The following is a 17,778-nucleotide window of genomic DNA, read 5'->3' on the forward strand; positions in this document are numbered from 1 at the left end:
ATTTTTTTTTTTTTTTTGCCCTGATTGGCTGTGGGTAATTATTGGCCCACCAGAGAGCTGTGCTTTGCAAAGGCCTGAGAAACAGCTGTACAGATGTGGGTCAGTGACTGTGAAACCTTCATCACACCAACTAGCCAAGGAAACCACTTTTGTCTATTATAATTAAATGATGATGTGAAGCTCAAAGAGAGCTATGATGTTCAATAAATGGATCCTGGGTCAGAAAGATGCTCTACGGGAGCCATGAAGTCTCATTTAATGTACTGAATGTTCTTATGAGAAAAATAACACACACTATGTGAACAAAAAGCACATAGTTCACAGCTAGCCCACAGAAGGATCAGAGGAGCAAGAGTCACAGAATGGGAATTATTAAGTATATTGGAAGTCTGAGAACTGAATGGGTCAGGACAGGGATTAGGGATATATCAGGGCATGTGAAAATAACAGTTTACTGGAGTTAGAGATTCACACTTTTGACATGGGTGTCGGTATGATACATTAGGCTCCCACACCAACTATGTGACTATGAATAAACTCCTTTGTCATTCAGCTTCTACCTCAGGGCACTGGCAGTGTGATACCGGAAGTTCCTTTTGGTCCCTTCAATGTTGGGGTGCCTTGCATTGGATGTGCCTAATTTAGTACAAATATGCAATCATGAAAATGACCCATGTTGCCTTTCAAAAAAAAATCTAGTGGTAGAACAGAATCTACATCAGAAACCTATCAGTGAAAATCAGGCTGCAGTGGTAAACCATTATCCAATTTTTAAAAAATTCATATGCAGGAATGTATTATAACCCCCATTTCCATCCACTGTGTTTGGGTAATGTTGATTTATTAGTACAGTAGAATCCCACTAATTAGCACTAATGACAGGGGAACCCATTGTGGATTATAGAATTTAGCAAATTAGTGAGTACATGAATAAACAATAAAAATCAAGAGTCCTGCACTGCAAAATGTCCTTTTTCACTTATTTTGACAGGAAGGTGTTTAATGTTGATTATTTATGATAATTCTTCTTCATACATTGCTAATGTTGGATTTTGTTAAAAGGGGTATTTGTGAGGATTAATGGGATGATACTTATAAAGCATTTAGGTAAAGGGAGAAACACAAGTATGAAACATTAGGATGATGGCACATAATGAAGTCGTAGGGAGAAGGAAGACAACTTTCAAGTTTTAGATGAGAAGTGTGGGAGGCAGTTAGGTGGATTGTGAGACATATTGGAATCATGAGCTTCTGCTTCAGAACGAACAAGACTGAAATATTCAATGACTGAAAAATGAATCGCAGCCTGTGTTTGTTGCTGAGGTGTTTCGGTGATTAAATGTGCTATCTTAACTACTGTGAACTACTTGGTTTTTTAGGTGGCATCTTTGAGCAATAATAGCAAAACCAAAGAGAACTAAACAAAACTTTCCAAGAAGTCTATTCCAACTCTTGATCCCATGTGTTTCAGAGTAGAACTGGATGAATTTGAACCACAACCTTTTAGCTAAGCATAAACTCTTTGTTCCACCCAGGTGCCCTCAAGCAATAATAAATGCACTAGAATATTTAAAGGTAAGAAGTAATTGTCCTTACCTGAAATTCCAAAAATACAGACCTTGAAGAGCCCCCCCCGGGTTTTCCACATTCTCACACTTCCTGCTACTTGGCCTGTTTAACCTCAGACCCACGAAGGCAAGAGCTTGACTACACCCTGTGCTTTATTTGGGCTCAAGATAAAAATATCTTTAGGTAGTGTATATAACCCTCTTCTAACTTAGCTTTAATAAGGGATCTTGTTTGCCAACATGTTTGCTCCTTTGGGTTACCAAGAAAAATAAATAAATCACAAGAGTGTTAACATGCAGAATGGAACCAACACAACTTTAAAAGTTAATTTCAGAGATTTACAATAGAAATGATGATATGGGGACTTTATCTAAAATATTCTTCCATGAGAAAAGCACTCTTACATTTGAATATTTAATATTGAATATTTATTTTCAAATTAAATTTTAATTTAATTAAAGGATCTAGTGAAGTAGGGTACTATCTAGTGAAGTAACTAGTGAAGTAGGGTTGGGCAATATGGAAACAGAGTCTTTGGAATGACTGGCCACACAATCATGAGAAATCATGCTTATGTAACCAATGATTTAGGCACTAATATGAGCTCTGTTAAGGAGCTCTGGTAGCATAGTGGTTACGAGTTGGGCTGATATCCTCAGGGTCAGCAGTTAGAAACTACCAGATGTTTCACAGGAGAAAGACAAGGCTTTCTGCTCTTGTAAAGAGTTGTTGTTGTTGTTGTTGTTGTTATGTGCCGTGGAGTCGGTTCCGACTCATAGCGACCCTGTACAGGGTTTCCGAGGCTGTAAATCTTAACGGGAGCGGAAAGCCTCATCTTTCTCCCGCGGAGCAGCTGGTAGTTTCGAACTGCTGACCTTGCGGTTCACAGCCCGATTCGTAACCACTACGCATAGCCTCAGAAATCCTATGTAGGGTTGCTACAAGTCAGAACCGACTCCACGACACATCACCACCATGATATGGAGTCTTGGTATGGCACTGTAGAATAAACACTGGATGGCTAACCAGAAGGTTGACAGTTCAAACCCTATATAAGGTTGCTATGAGTCAATACTGGCTCAACGGCATTTAACAGCAGCTACAAATGATATGTGTCCACCACCCACCCACAGTTTGTTGTAGTGTGGTGACCTGGATGTGGTTGTGATGCGGCAGCTATATCCCTGAAATTCTAAATACTAGCAGTCACCCATGGTAGACAGCTTTCAGCAGAGCTTCTGATCAGAGTAGGAAGAAAGCCCTGGTGATCTACTTCTGAAAATTAGCCATTGAAAACTCCAAGGACTATAACAGAACAACCATAAGCAATATTCTTATCAACAGAGAAAAGATTGGAGTTGTCAAGGACTTCATTCTTCTTGGACCAACAAGCAACACTCATGGAAGCAGCAGTCAGGAAATCAAACAACGTATTGCATTTGGCAAATCTGCTGCACAAGACCCTTTTAAAGTGTTGAAGAGCAAAGATGTCAACTTGAGGACTAAGGTGCACCTGACCCAAGCCATGGTATTTTCAATAACCTCATATGCATACGAAAGCTGGACAGTGAATAAGGAAGACCATGCAAAAATTGATGCTTTTGAGTTATGGTATTGGAGGAGAATATTGAAAGAACCAATGGACCCATGTTGGAAGAAGTGCAGCAAGAGTGCTCCTTGGAGGCCTGGGTGGCCAAACTTCATGTCTCATACTTCAGACATATTGTCAGGAGGGACCTGCCACTGGAAAAGGATATCATGTTTGGTAAGGTGGAGGGTCGGAGAAAAAGAGGAAGACCCCCCATTGAGATGGACTGGCCAAGTAGCAGCATCGATGGACTCAATCAAGGCAACAGTAGTGAGGTTGGCCCAGGATCGGGCAGTGTTTTGTTCTGCTGTGCATAAGGTCGCTAGGTGTCGGTACCGACTCAATGGCACCTAACAATAACAACAATAAGGAGCTCTGGTAGCATAATGGTTATGAATTGGGCTGCGAACCACAAGGTCAGCAGTTTGAAACTACCAGTTGTTCTGCGGGAGAAAGATGAGGCTTTCTGCTCCCATAAAGATTTACAGCCACGGAAACCCTGTACAGCATTGCTATGAGTTGGAACCTACTCCATGGCACATAACCACCAGAGTGGTAGAGCTTTCTGGTAGCGTAGTGGTTACGAATCCGGCTGCTAACCTCAGGGTCGCAGTTCGAATCTATCAGCAATTCCGCAGGAGAAAGATGAGGCTTTCTGCTCCCGTAAAGAGTTACCACCTTGGAAACCCTGTGCAGGGTCACTACAGGGTCGCTATGGGTCAGAACCAACACAGCACATAACCACCACCACCATAGTGGTAGAAGATAAGTCCTTGAGGTTGGAAGACAACTAACAACATGGTATCTCTGAATAAATTCCAAGGCTGAAGAAGAGTTACTCTGCTAATTAAAGAGGTAAAAACTTGCCATTAGGAATAAAATTGCAGGCTAAATCAGCCTTGAAATGGGTTTTAAAAGTATAAGGTGCCAAATTAAAAACTGTTATCTCCCTCTAAGCACAAACCAGTACCAAACCAAACCCAGAGCGCTCTAATCAATTCTGACTCATAGCAATCCTATAAGACAGAATAGAATTGCCTTTCATGGCTTGGCACTGTGGGTTAATGTGCTGCACTGCAAAGTTGGTTTGAACTTCAAGGTCGGTGGTTCAAGCTCACCAGCACCTCCTTGGAAGCCCTATCCAGGGTCGCTATGGGTCAGAACTGACTTGACGGCTCTTAATAACCCCAACAACATAGGGGTTTTTTTTGTTGTTGTTTTTTTTTTCCCCTCTGTTTTTATTTGCGGGGGTATGTGCACCAAAACACTCAGGAATATACAATCATTCAAATAGACAAAAGGCACACCCTGCAAGCCTGCCCCCTGGCTGCCAGCACACATCCCCTCTCCTTCCATGAGTCTAGAGTCCTCAGCAGCTCCAGCTCTCCATGTCATCATCTCTGCCTCCATCTCTGGCATCACCGCTTCTCTGGTGATGATCCCATACTCCGATCCCACTCTTCTCCATTGATGGTCCCAGGGTCCTCTGCTCTGGGACTGTAAAATCGACCATTTACCCTTTTTTTGCTACAAAAATTCTACCTTTACAGTTGTGACAATCACAATTATTCATGATAACAATTACTATTGATTCATGAGGGTCTTGTCCCCATTTCCTTCCACCAGACCTGTCTAGACAGAATGAAAACCACTCAGTGCGTATTCTATCTTCCCCTGCACACTCTGAACCTAAACGTCCTCTTGAAAACTTGTAAGCCAGTCACTCTGTGCCTTTACAACCCCCCACCCCCACCCCCTTTTAGGTAGCCAGTGTCTAAGTTGGAGTTCTGGTGTGGTGCTGTGGATTAATGCGCCAGACTGCAAAGCTGTTTGAACTGCAAGGTTGATGGTTCAAGCTCACTAACTGCTCCTCGGAAATCCTATACAGGGTCGCTATGGGTTGGAACCAACTTAATGGCACTTAACAACAACAACAACAATGTCTAAGTTGCCCATCCCTATCAACCCTGTGTACAGAGGGGATGGGAATGACCCTTGCTGTAAAGATTCTTTCCTTCTTGGTTGGTATTTTGAGCTACTACATCCATAAGTAAATGTCAGGTTTATCAGTTTGTAGCAATTTACACTTTTTTCTTTAAAAAAAAAAAAAAGTTTCCCCCCTCTTTTCCTTCCTCTAATTGGATTCTGAACATCCAGCCATGAAGCTAGGTCCAATGGGAACTATCTGCAAGTTTGGCCACCTTTGTACATATCCCCTCACTTCATGTCAGCTGGACACTTCACTCTTAGCTCTAGTCCTCTGTGGCCATGTCCTTGTCCATGGGGTCAGGAGTCCTCAGGTCTCGCTGTACTTCAGGCCAACCAACTCTCACCATACTCTAGGTTGATGGGGGTCTATGTAATTTGGTCGGACTCAGTTCATCTCTTCATCACTGCTTTTCCCCCACTTCCTCTCACCAGTAGAGTAATGTGGTTGCCAGCAAGCTACATGCCTGCTCGTGTATTCCTTTTGAGTTTCAATCTTGGGAGGGAGTTTGTCCTGAAGAGACTTGATAGCTTGCCTTGATGGTTCCCCAGTGCACAACTTGCTTGTTCTTATAGTAGCCAATCAGACTGCCATTTTTGTTTTTGGTTTTCCCTGCTGGTGTTTCTTTCAAGAAGTATCTTCTGTTCCTCTACCTCTCCATACTGGTCTACTTGTCTTTTTAAGTGTGAATTTCCCATCCCAGAAGGTTCTGGGTTGGGATCAGGATTCCATCCAAGGTCTTATACCCTACAAAGGCTCTGCAAGAATCCTCTTTCACTGGGCAAGTTCTAGCACCCCTTTTAGGTATTCCAATCAGTTATAGGCTACAGGCAGGCTTACAAGCTTTCTATAATGACCAACATAGGGTTTTTAAGGTTTGCAATCTTTACAGAAGCTGACCGCCATATCTTTCTCCCAGAACAAGTGGTGGGTTCGAACTGACAACATTTCAGTTAGCAGACAAATGTGTAATCACTGTACCACTGGGGCTCCTTATAAGTAAATTCACTGGTTCATTGGCATCGTTTAAGTTGTGGTAACTATACCAATTGATGGTGAAGGCCCTGTTTCTTAAAACCGATGCAACAAAGCTGATCCAAGCACATTATGGTGTGATGCTGTAGGATAATCACTGAACCACAAGGTCAGTTTGAACCACAAGATCAGAGGTTCAAACCCACTCGCAGCTCCTTGGAAACTCTCACTATGAGTTGGCACCTATGGGACTTAACAGCAACATGAGCTTTGAGGTAACACTAGTTTCAATAGCTACCTTCTGCTTCAGCTTCCTGCTTTCCTTGTTGTTTCTCTCAAACATACCATCCATCAGTCTTGATTTGCTGAAGATATAAACAGGCAGGAGAAAGGCCCAGAACTAACCAGTTGTACCTTACTGATGGGATGGAGATCAAGGTCCAGGAAGAGGGTTCAGGGCACATGATGATCTCTTCCTTATCATTTCCATTGTCTTTGGAGCCATAGAAAACAGGTATTATCTATTCCCACAAAATAGCATGGGCAAGTTAGCATATGTAAAGAGACTTATATAAGCTTGTTTTTAAACTGCATATTTGTTTTTGAAATTCGAGATTAGAATGTAGGTGATAACATCAAATTCTTCTTGGTTTTGTGCCTTACATTTTGAAGCATTGTCCTCTCATAAATATCCAAAAACAGGCTGTGAAAAGCCCTAGGTTTTTCATATTCCCAGATTTCGTGCTGTTTGGCCTGCTTACACCTCTGAAGCAGGGAGGAAAGAACTTGGTTTCACTCCATGGTCTACTTCCACTTGAGATGCAAAATGTAACCCTCTTCTATTCGCACTGTAATGAGGGAACTCATTTGCCAACATTTTTGCTTCTTTGGTTTATAACAAGAAAAATCACAAAACACAGCAAGATGAAGGAGGGAATAAATACAACACTGAAGTTTACTTTCATTGAATTGATGCAGTCGCGAAAATACTGTTGGGCTTTCACTTCCTTTCTAAACAAACAAACCCCCAAAATCAACTATCACATAAACAAAAAGGATATTCCAAATTTGCCATGAAAATACTTTTTTTTTCTCTAAATGTTATTTGTTTTGTTGTTGTTGAGAAGATACACAGCAACACATTTATCAATTTAGCAATTTCTATCTGTATAATTTGGTGACATTGTTTATATCTTCTAATTGTGCCACCATTCTTATCCTCCTTTTCTGATTGTTCCACCTCCATTAACATAAACCCACTGTCCTGGACTGTTTCTATTGAATCTTTTCAGTTGCTAAGGCCACTTTGATATCATACAGATCATTCTTAAAGGAGCATAACACTCAAGGAAGACATTTTAGTTAAAAAAAAAAAAATCTACTAAAGTTAAGCTAAACCATTGTTTAGTTTTAGAAAGACTTTGTTTTATGAAGACTTTAGGGAATATTTTTGGTTTAATTTGTAGATGATCTCAGGGAAATAGTTTCAGAAAGTCTGGAGTCCATGAACATTTGAAGTTTTATTCTAAAATTCCCCCCTTTTAATCAGGATTCTTCTATGGAATCTTTAACCAAGTATTGATTAATGGTATTTCCTGGGCACCATCTAGTTCTTTTTGTCTCAGGGCAAAGGAGGAAGTTAAGTGTTCATGGAGGCAATTAGCCACACATTCCATATTCTTCTCTTATTTCTCACTCTCCTTGTTCCTCTGCTGCTCTAGGTTAATTGAGACCAATTGTTGTGCCTTGGATAGCTGTTTTCATGCTTTTAAGATTCCTGGCAGTGTGCATCAAGTTAGGAGATAGAAACAGAAGCACTGCACATGATATTAGGCCAATTACCTAGGATGTCCCAGGAGCCATTACCCTAAATCTTCAAACCAAGAAAACAAATCCCATGAAGTGTTTGGTTGTACATAAGCAATCTCGTTGGATTTTTGTGTCATTTAAATATATCTATCACACAACTTTTGCCAATTCAACATTTTACAGGTGTACAACTTATTGACAACAGATAGCTGTGCAAATCTAGCTTTATTCAAAGGGAAATTTCTGTCACTGTTAAGCCCCCGGTTCCCTCTCCCTCCCACCCCTGGGAACCACTAATGAACTTTATCTGCTGCCATCTAATCAGTTCCTACCCAATGGCTGTACTATATTGCATTCCCATCAGTAATGGATTGCTTTTGCCTACCACCATTTTCAGCATTTCACTATTTTTAGTTAACAAAAGGATATTTTTTAAGGCTAATTGCAAATTTAGGGGAAAGGTAGATATTAGATGGCTTAAATCACTTTTCCACCTGTTTTGCCCATAATATTTTAAACTTTTTTACTCTTTTAAAACTGCATATCATGATTTTTTGGGAGGTGGGACTCTGAGCTCCAAATCCATTAATATTTAACTCAAGGAAGCATCACAGGTGGATTCTACTAGATGCTCTGTACCTGTGTATCATGCTTTCCTTACTAGAAATTAGAAAATGAGCAGGAATCAATCAAATTGAAACCCAATGGGCATTTGTCTGGTTTGAAATCCATGCTATATGAATGTTAGGTTGAACCTCAGAAAATGGCAGCATTCAGCTTTCAACCTTAGTGTATGTGTTTCCCAGGCCAAGTGTGTTTTCCATCCAGACTGTGGATTCTCAGTGAATCACCCATAAACAAGTAATTGCTGAAGAGAAATAGTGCCTCAAAATCCAGGGATATCTTCAAATAAAGAATTTAATTTTACTTGTGAGTACTAATGCCGTATGCCAAATGAAAGGAATGCCATGTTTCCATCCCCTCAGGCGTTTTTGAGGGGATTACCTCAGGGCCAGTGCTTCTGTTTTACTGGCATGCCATATAATAGCTACCTGTAACTTCAACTGCAGCCACAGATTTTCACACCCCAAAAGAGTCAAGGTTGCCAAAATCTGTCTTATAATCTTAAGCAGAAAACATGAAAACAACAGGAGGATTTACATATGTAGTGCATATACACACACATACATAACACACACAGACTACAAACACATGTATATACACACACAACCTACTGGCAGCATAGGTATAGGTTATATTCTCCTGCACCATAGTGGTGAATACTAGTTGAAGAGCATTCCATTAAACATGGAATGCCTGCAATTCAACCTCTCTTGGTGTGGCATTGTAGGATAAAAGGTCAGCTTGAATCACAAGGTCGACGGTTCAAACCCACCAGCCACTCCTTGGAAACCGTATACAGGGTCACTATGAGTTGGAACCAACTCAATGGCATTTAACAACAATAACAACAACATGCTAACACAGAGCTCTTTGTGGTGCTGTAGGATAAGCACTGGACTGGTTAACTGTAAGGTCAACATTTCAAATACACCAGCCGCCTTTGGAAACCCTGTACAAGGTGGCTATGAGTTGGAACTGATTCAATGGTAACAACAACAAATATTAAACACTTGCCTGTTAACTGAAAGACTACTAAAAGACTGGCAGTTAAACCTACCCTGTAATTCGGAAGGAGAAAGATGTGGCAATCTGCTTTTGTAAAGATTGTTGTTGTAACGTGCCATCCAATCAGTTCCAACCCAGAGTTACCCTGTATAGGGTTTCTGAGGATCAGCTAGTGACCTTGAAACACCAACTTTGCAGTTTATACCAACTTTACAGTCTAGTGCATTAACCCACAGAGCCACTGCAGGACCCGTGTAATGATTACTGTCTTGGAAACTCCATGGGACAATTCTATTCTGTAAGGTGTCTGTGCATTAGAATCAACTTGTCAGCAACAGAATGATCATAACTGGAATCCTTGGTTCATGCAAACGGTTCATACTCATGGTTACTAGCCCAGAAGTTGGAGGTTTGAATCTACCTAGAGGTGTCTTGGGAAAAAAGTCTAGAAATCAACTTCTGAAATATCAGTCATTGAAAACCCAATGGAGGTCTACTCTGACACATATGTGGTCACTGTGAGTCAAAATCAACTCCTGATTATAATTAGTCACACATTTATCCTTAGCATTTCATGCTCAATTCCCAACCTTGAGAAACTACATATTCCCAAGCAATGTTTGAATTTTCAGAATAGCTGGATTTATTCTTTTCAGATTTAACTCCTGGTGATAGCACAAGAAATGAATTCTTATTATGCAAAATTCTTGACATTCTAAACGATAACACTGTGAGACTGAGCACTTCTTTCATTGGAGAGCAGCAAGCAGTTAGCGAAAAAACAAAAAACAAAAACAGGTTATGCTGAAATCTAGCTTGAAGCTTTGGGAAAATGGTAATGCATTAAAAACGGAATATGAAGTTTATGTTTTTGCACGCAGACAAATGGAGGTGATGAATCAGTTATTATAAAAGCTGATTCTTTTAGGTCATGAAATTCTGTAGACAAGCAAAGATGCTGGTCTGGATGTGAAGAAACAGGACTGTTGGCAGAAATTAAGATTGCTAGATGAGCACTCATTTTTTATTTCTCTTCACGTGTAGACAAACACACAGACACATCTCAGGCAACCCCTGTTTTAATTATTTTCCAGAAAGCTGTTAGAAGCTTTAGCAGGTTCGCCTCCTATTCCAGTAGAAAAGGGCAGTGCCTTCTCTTTGAACAATTTATCGTTATTTTAGTTTAAGATTATCAAATGTTTTCAGAACAAAAAAGAAGAAGAAGTAGAAGGCAGACCATTCAAATCCTCCGGTTTCTTTCTCTTGCTACTTTGAGAAAAATCAGAGATGTAGACACTTTTTTTAACAGACACTGTTTTACTACTCTTTTCCGCAAGGGTGGAATTGATCTCATTGTTGTGTGCTGTCAAGTCTGTTCCAACTTTCTAACTCATGTTGCTGTTGTTACTAGGTGCCATCGAGTCAGTTCCGACCCATAGTGACCCTGCATAGGGTTCCCAAAGAGCAGCTAGCAAGTTTGAACTGCTGACCTTAAGGTTCAAACCGACTTTGCAGTTCAGCCCACAGCACCACACCAGGACTCCTTCTAATTCATAGCAACCCTATATAAGGTTTCTGAAAGTGGTTGATGGGTTTGAACTGCTGATCTTATGATTACCAGTCCAGTGCTTATTCTGTAGTGTCACATCAGGGCTGAAGAGTTGGAATAGACCCCCTTCATTCCTCTCACAGCCTCCTACTCTGCTTGATAATTTATTGCAGTGACCACACAGAACTCATAGGCAGTACACACAGTTATAGGGCATATTGTTGTTGTTAAGTACTGTCTAGTATGTTCTGACTCATAGCAACCCATGCATAGGGTTTCCGAGGCTGTAAATCTTTATGGGAGCAGAAAGCCTCATCTTTCTCCTGCAGAATGGCTGGTAGTTTCGATCTGCTGACCTTGAGGTTGTAGCCCGACTCGTAACCACTACACTACCAGAGCTAGTTATATTAGGGAAGTTAAAAGTTTACAAATATGAGATCAGAAAATGCTCAGGGCACAGTTGTCCCAGTCAGCTGCTGATAAGTGCTCAAAGGACACACTCCTTCACTGTTAGTCCCAGCTGAGGGCAGTTGGCCCCATGAATCAGCAAATCTAACTCCCCAATTTAACAACTCTAAGGAGCTCTGGTAGTGTAGTGGTTACGAATCGGGCAGTGTGTCGCAAGGTCAGAGAAAGATGAAGCTTTCTGCTCCTGTAAAGATTTTACAGCCTTGGAAACCCTATGCAGGGTCACTATGAATCAGAACCGACTCCACGGCACATAATAACAACAATACCCAACTCTACAAGTAAGTTTTCTACAAGAAAGTCTCTCAGCTTAACTTGCTTTGTGGGCTAGGAAGCCCACTGTCTTGCACTCTGGCTGTAGATTCTATTGATGCTGCTCCTCTGCTCCTCTGCCACTTCTCCAGTGTCACAGCTTTCTGTCCCTAGGTCAAGGAAGTTCATTGCACAGGAATCTCAGGTTCAAATAACATGTTCCCCTCCTGGCTCTTTTTCATTTATGGTAGTGAGATTCCCGCCTCATGCTTCTGAGATGGCTCGCTTTATTCCAATGCTAGAGATTCCAGTTTTTGCAATTATAATGAACTCTGCTAACATCCACAGCTGACTCATGTCATCCTATCAGTATCTTCTCCCACCTTCTCTTACCCAGACCCAGCACAGCAGAAACAGTGTTTGGTAGGAGTTACAGACTCTGGCTAGAAAAGACATTAGAAAAATACTATGCCACCTCCCCAAAAGGTCATAATAATATATGGTTATTATTATTATAGGGTTCAATATGAGTATCTAATATTTAAATTTGTACTTATGAAAGCCATATTTATATTCGGTAGCTCATTAATTCGTATGTTAACACGCCAAAACAGCCTAAGAAAGAAAACTATTGTCCTGTTTGAGTTTTACATGTTTGTTAAAAATAGCACAGGTGTATCTATGATTTATGTACATGAATAAATTCACCTAAGGGATATGTCCTCATAGTTGCATCATTATATAACTGCCAAATTACATCACCACATAACTGCAAAACTGCTGAAAATCAAGGCCCTATCAAGTTGACACACTGATATCTCAAGATATCCTTTGAAATCTTCTGTGTAGTTATTAACTTCATCATTTCTTCCATTCACTTTTGCTACTCTACATTCAAGAGCAACGTTTGGCATCCACTTTGGTCTTTTCCTCCTATTTTCTTTTTCATTACTTTTTACTTTCTTCATGTATGCTATCCTTGACAATGCCCAGTAACTTGTCTGGTCTCCAGTCATTAGTGTCAATGTTTCAAGCTTATTCTTGAGATCGTCTCTAAATTCAGGTGGGATATACTCAATATCATACTTTGGGTCTTGTAGACTTATTTGAATTTTCTTCAGCATCAATTTGAACTTGCACAAGAGCAATTGGTTGTTTGTGCCACAGTTGACCCTGCCTTATTCTGACTGATGGCATTAAGTTTTTAGATTGCTTCTTTCCACAGATGTAGTCTATTTGATGCCTGAGTATTCCATCGGATGGGGTGAGGTCAACATGTGGTTGGAAACATGTGTTTCCAATTAATAGGTCAATGGTCTTACAAAATTCACAAAAGCTCTATCGTCATTTCCAACACTTGATTCTTCTTTGTTTCCAACTTTCACATTGCAAACACCAGTAATTATCAATGCATCTCGATTGCATGTTTGATCAGTTTCAGACTGCAGATGTTGGTAAAAATCTTCTATTGTTTCATCTTTGGAATTAGCTGTTGGTGCATATTAACTGCTCTTCCTTGTAGGTGTATGGATGTTATCACATCACTGACAGCATTGCACTTCAAAATAGATCTTGCCATGTTCTTTTTGACAATGAAGGTGATGGTGCTCCTCTTTGTCATTCCCAGCATAATAGATCATGTGATTGCCCAATTCAAAATGGCAAGTGCCAGTCCATTTCAGCTCACCAATGCCCAGGGTATTAATTTTCAAGCATTCCATTTCATTTTTGATAACTTCCAATTTTCCTAGATTTTTACATTAATATCAACATTTGATGGTATTAAACATCTCATTGCCTCTTTCCACAGATGTGGTCTATTTGATTTTAGTTATTAATGTATGTTCACAGCTGTTTGTTTCTCATTTTGTGTCATGCCACATCAGCAAATGAAAGTCCTGAAAGCTTTACACCATCCACATCACTAACCCTACTTTAAACAGGCATCTATCTCTCAGTGCTTTCCACCCTGAGGGATCATTTTCCAGCCTTATATCAGACAATATTCTACTGCTATTCAACCATTTTTGAAGGTGACGTATCAAGAAGCACCAGTACTGAAGAAGGAAATCCAAGCAGCATTGAATGCATCGGTGAAAAGCAAGACTCCAGGATTCCAACTGAGATGTCTCAACAAACAGGGCATTACTGGAAGTGCTCATTCATATATGCTAAGAAATTTGGAAGGTAGCTACCTGGCCAATAGACTATAAGCAATCCATACTTGTGCCCATTTAAAAGAGTGTGGAAATTATCAAACAATATCATTAATATCAAGGAGCTCTGGTAGCATAGTGGTTACGAATCAGGCTGCGAACCTTAAGGTCAGCAGTTTGAAACGACCAGCTGTCCCGTGGGAGAAAGATGAGACTTTCTGCTCCCGTAAAGATTTACAGCCTCAGAAACAGGGTCACTATGGGACGGAACCGAGTCCACAGCACAAAACAACTACAACAATCATTAATATCACATGCAAGTAAAATGTTCCTGGAGCAAATTTAAGAATGGTTATAGCAGCACATTGACAGGGAGCAGCAAGCAATTCAAGTTGGACTCAGAAGAGAATGTGAAATGATAATAATATCATTGCTCAGATCAGATGTATCTTGACTGAAAGTAGAAAATACCAGAAAGAAGTTTGTTGTTGTTGTTAAAGATTGTCGAGTCAATTCCCACTCAGTGACCATGTATATAAGGCTTCCGAGGCTATAAATCTTTACAGGAGCAGAAAGCCTCATCTTTTTCCCATGAAATGACTGGTATACTAGAATCATGGACTTTGTGGTTAGCAGTCCAGTGCTTATCCTACAGAACCACCACAGAAAGATGTCTACCTGTGTTTTATTGACTTTTCAAAGGCATTGGTATGTGGATAATAGCAAACTATGAATAACACTACGAATAATAAAAATTCCAGAACACTTAATTATGCTCATAAGGAAACTGTACATGAACTAAGAGGTGGTCCTTCAAACAAACACAAGAGGATGCTGCATGTTTTAAAATCAGAAAAGGTGTGTGTTAAGGTTGTGTTCATTCATCATACTTCTTTCATCTACATGTTGAGCAAATAATCTGAGGAGATGGATTATGGGAGAATAATTTGGCCTCAAGATTAGAGGAAGAATAACTTAACATTTTGTGAGACGCAGATGACACAACCTTGCTTGCTGAAAATGAAGAGGGCTTGAAGCACTTACTAATGAAGACCTAAGACTAACTATAGCCTTTAATATAGGGTATTGTTCTTGTTATCGAGTCAGTACTGACCCATAGAGACCCTGTGTAGGGTTTCCAAGGAGCGGCTGGTGAGCTTGAACCACCGACCTTGCAGTTCAAATGACTTTGCAGTCTGACACATTAGCCCACAGCGTCACACCAGGACTCCTTAATATAGGGTACAGATCACCATAAAAAAAAAAAAAAAAATCTAAAAAATCCTCACGACTGGGCCGATAAGTAACATTATGATAAATGGAGAAAATGTGGAAGTTGACAAAGATTTAATTTTACTTGTATCCACAATGTCCATGAAAACAGCAGTCAAAAAATCAAATGGCATATTGTATTGGGCAAATCTGTTGCATGAGACCTTTTAAAATGTTATAAAATGATTAAATCACTTTGAGGACTAAGGTGTACTGACCCAAGTGAGGATGTTTTCAATTGCCTCATATGCATGTGAAAGCTGGATGACTCAAAAGGAAGACTGTAAATGAAATGATACATTTGAATTATGTTGTTGAAAAAGAATATTGAATACACTGTGAACTGTCAAGAGAACAAACAAATCTGTGTTGGAAGAAGTACAGCCAGAATGCTCCTTAGAACTAGCATTATAAGATTTTGTTGCATCTACTTTGTTATCAGGAGGGACCAGTTCCTTGAAAAGGACGTCATATTGACATAGGATTGGTTGAAAAAAAGGAAGATGCTGAAAGAGATGGCTTGACACAGTGGCTGTTAACAATGGACTCAAACATAGCATCTATTGTGAGGAGGCCACAGGATCTGGAGTGTTTCCTTTCGCTATACTTGAGGTCACTAAGAGCAGAAAACAACTCAAGTGTACATACTAACATATCATTTATGTTTTACCCTTCTTATCCTGGTTAATACTGATTAGATCAAGTTTTTTTAAGGATAAGAATTTTATTCATCCATACTACAAATAGATTCCTTCAGAGTTGGTGGTCAGTGTGTTTATTTAATGAGTTAGTTATTTTAGTGCAACAGTTTTACACACACACACACACACACACACTTACAATGTTTCTATGTGACCAGAGGGTATCATTTGATGAAACCTGATTATCTTTTTTTTCATTTAATTCTCTTTCAAATTATTGTTTCTGCCCCTTAAAATACAATTCTTTCATTTGTAACCTTCTAAACATGTGGATAAAATGTGTTCCAGTAGTAGATATAATATAGGATAGTTCACCCAGACATCACAGACATTTCCCCCCTACTTACCCTATAATTTTTACATTTAAACACCAAAGAAATTAATCAAATCTAACAGTGTATCCAACAACACAGGGCAAATTTCAAAACTACAGTTTCAAGTCATAGCACAATTGTGAAATGTTCTGTTTTCTTTAGAAAATTTCACAGGCAAGAACTATTTTTTAATCCCTCAAATATTCTCATCCAGCAAAGCATCTATAGGATGAAACTTCCCTTCAGATTTTTCTGGACAAGATACTTTTTTTTTTTTTAATGTTTTATTGTGACTTATATGATAGTTTACATAGGAGAACATTAGTTTTACGTTCATCCTATCGTATATCGTTTCATTGCCATGGTTACAATCCCCCACCCCACCCCTGTCATCAGTAAACAGCCCCTCTCCCTCTCTGTGTCTAAAGTTCCCAGCCACTCCATCTTTCCAGGTCATTGTCTCTGCCTCCATCTCAGGCAACACTGGGTAGGGTCCCGCTCTCCGCTCTTCTCCCTTGATGGTTCCAGGGACTTCCGCTCCTAGACTGAAAAGTTAATCACTCCCCTCCTTGCTACAAAACGTCTACCTTTACACTTACAATCCTCACAATCAGTCCTGATAACAATTATTCACTATTGTATCAGAAGAGACCTATCCTCATTGGACAACATACTTTTAAAATGGATTCTGATTAGGGTTATAAGTCTTATGGCTGGAATGCCCTGCAGATGCTTTCTCTATTTGTTGTTGGGAATGTGCGTAAAACCCAAAACCGGGGTTTTCCAGTTGTGCTCATGTGTAACGGTAGCACAGCTTGTACTGATTTCTTCCTGTGCCATGCACTCAGTGTGTCTCACAGCCCCTATGGAGACAGGTGGCACAGTTCCTCTGCAGCATGTCCCTAGGTTCTCAGATGCCAGAATCACAGCCTTAGTCTTCCCCATGCTGTCTAAGGGATACATGTCTCCTGACCTCCATGGTGTAAATCCACGAATCCTAAAAGCTTCAGAACTTTGGAAATTCCCTACTTCTTGTGGTCTTCACTCTGCAGTGACTACTAGTGTTGGAAAACGAATTGGTGAAGTCAAGACCTGCAGTTTTTACTAACCACGTTCAAAGAATGGAGTTACATATTGTGTTGTTGCTGTTGTTGTTTGAATCCCACTACACACTTGAGTAGTTGATCGATCCTTGAGTAAAAACGATATATTGACATGTAGTCTGGTCTGGGAGTAAAAAGTTGGCCAAAATTCACATTTTACTATCCCTTTTTCTAGCTCTTGCAACCTCCACATGGTTATGGAGAATCCTATCTCTTCTTTTCTAGAGTGTTATTAACTGACAATGGTGAAATGATAGCAGGAGGCTGAGGATAATTGACCAACTGGACCCACCCCATTGTGGGAGTTTAGGTCTTAAGTATATATCTGAGCCTGGAGTAGGGACTTGTTACTGGATTGTTACTGGATTGTTATTGGAAGTAAAGAGAAGCATAAGGAACTCTGGTA

Source organism: Chrysochloris asiatica, unplaced genomic scaffold, assembly GCF_000296735.1.
Source record: "Chrysochloris asiatica unplaced genomic scaffold, ChrAsi1.0 scaffold00197, whole genome shotgun sequence".
Classification (NCBI taxonomy): Eukaryota; Metazoa; Chordata; class Mammalia; order Afrosoricida; family Chrysochloridae; genus Chrysochloris; species Chrysochloris asiatica.